The following is a 2440-nucleotide window of genomic DNA, read 5'->3' as shown; positions in this document are numbered from 1 at the left end:
GGAAACATCTAACTTAGCAATGTCATGTGATCAAGTTTAATCCAATCAGAACATTCTTTGAAATGAAAGTGAGGTATAATAATATTTAATATCTGAACGATGTTTATACTCCCAGTAATACAAACATATCGATCAGGTTATATTTTGTAAAGTATGCAATTCATCTGATTAGCATGTGACTGTCATGTATTAATATCATATGATACGTGATGAGTAGGGAATGAGAGTTCTGCATAAATCTGTCCCTCCCTCTATATATATAGTAAATGGTATAAATAGTAAATAGTATAGGATGGATTGGTGAGGGACCAGTGAGGGATGAGGGACTGACCTCTTGACTTTTCATAGGAATTTCATTAGGGATGATGACCTTTATTAAGATCATGTTATTTACATATGTGGAGGGACCAGTGATATTTTTATGTGCATTGCGTCAGCCCTACTGTAATCCTAACAAGTCGGGACCTGTCCGCTTTCATCACGGTTATTTTTAGTTCAGTCTAGTCTATGTAACAGGTAACGTTTACATAACGTAACATCAGTTGAAATTCATCGCCCCATGTGTACAGATGTATATACACAGCGCGGATATTATACACAATTGAAACAAACAGATTGATTGAAAAGACACTCATTATCTCACTAGCTGTCAAGGTGTACACATCTATATATATACAGGTGAGATGTAAGATGGATATGGGTCGTATGTACACAATACAGACTGTAGCTGAATTGGTAAATGGGCGATCCATAAAGGTCTATCAACAGACACAGACACAGAGCTTAGCTTACGGCGTCTATCTCTCCTTGCTGGACAAGTGGCGGCTATCAAAAATAACAAAATTTCAAAAGAAAACAAATGTTTAAAATGTGATAAGGTGTTTAAACAAAAGTCACATTTATTAACACACAAGGACATTTCACGGCGATTCACCAACATACCTCGTATACATGTACATGTAAGCAGTGTGATGCAACATTTAACCGCAAAGATAACTTTAATCGTCATTTGAAATAACACAAGGAAAATACACCGCCAATCAAGAAAAGAAAAGCAGATGATATGTTCGATAGTTCCAATTCAAAGTCCCTAAAGATACAAGATATTGGAGAAAGCGGTGACTCTAGAAAAGTTAACTATAAAATTATTGAAAATGAAGGTAAATGTAATTGGTGTTCGAGAGTGAAAAGCTTACTCCCAGGAAAAATATATTGTGTTCCCTGTGGAGAACAAGGGAGAGAATGTAATTGGTGTCACCGCCCTCTCCCGGAAAGGTTTTATGGAAGAAGGACAGATGTATGTGACAGATATCTAACTCGACGTGATGTCTGGAAATCTCGACAACAACGCGGAGAGGCGTGAAGGCACTGGATTGAACGGCTCAAACAAATGCAATAGATCCAAACCCTGGAAATCTTTGGGACATTTTACAGGTTTTTAGTGACAATTAAAGACATATTAGAAGAAAGGCTGCAAAAGATCAAAGGTATGAAATGGTTCCTTACACTTTTTGTGAAATTTGTAAAATATGACCAAAACAATGAAGCCATTTATGCTAAACCCACCTTTACATCCAATAATCTAACATTTATGAACATGACCCAGTTAAACGGCCAACTCGCAGAGGCTTTTCAAAACGTACATAATGCCTTTCAAAATTTTGAACGGGATGGGAGCTGGTGGACCATAGACAAAATTATAAAACTAGAGATTCACACGGTGGAATACTCACCGTTAGAAGGTAGTAGTTACATTCCCCTACCATCAAGAAGAAAAAGGCTTTTCTCAACATACAAAACAAGGATGAAAAATGTTTCCTGTGGTCAGTCCTAGCGGATATACATTCTGTCGCAAGAGACGCGAAACCTGGTCAAGTTTCGAATTATATTCAGTGCGAGGGTGAGTTGAACTTGAATGACATAGACTTCCGGTGCCACTGTCCCATATTTCAAAGTTTGAAAGGAAAAATGACATCTCCATCAATATATTCGGTTTAGAAGGGGGCGAAGTGGATCCATTACACGTGAGTGAACACCGCAAGAGTACTAGATATGTAAATCTTCTCTTGTTTTCAAAAGGGGAAAACCGACATTACTGTCTCGTTGGAAATCTGAGCCGTTTGCTTGGTGGCCGAACAGCACACAATGGTCAAGCGCATTATTGTAATTATTGTCTCCATGGCTACACATCCAAACAGATTTTAGATGACCATCTTACGTATTGCTCCACGCACGGCCCCCAAAAACTGAATTTTCCTAAAAAGGAAGAACAACAGTGGGTCAAATTTAATCAAATTTAATCAAATTCACAAGCAGCTTAAGGTCCCTTTTGTAATTTATGCCGACTTTGAAGGTTTTGTTCGCCCCGTTAGCACATATGAGACTGACCCGAACATATCGTCTACGACACGATACCAAAACCACGAACCTTCAGGCTTTT

General features: G+C 38.2%; 1 pseudogene; it reads left to right on the top strand.

Moving 5' to 3' along the window:
• Positions 1-690: 690 nt before the first annotated feature.
• On the top strand, positions 691-1834 carry LOC138305842 (uncharacterized; annotated as a pseudogene).
• The last annotated feature ends 606 nt before the right edge of the window (positions 1835-2440 follow it).

Source organism: Argopecten irradians, chromosome 13 (genome assembly GCF_041381155.1).
Source record: "Argopecten irradians isolate NY chromosome 13, Ai_NY, whole genome shotgun sequence".
Classification (NCBI taxonomy): domain Eukaryota; kingdom Metazoa; phylum Mollusca; class Bivalvia; order Pectinida; family Pectinidae; genus Argopecten; species Argopecten irradians.
Note: the sequence above shows the minus strand (reverse complement) of the source record. Positions and strands in the feature narration are given on the sequence as shown.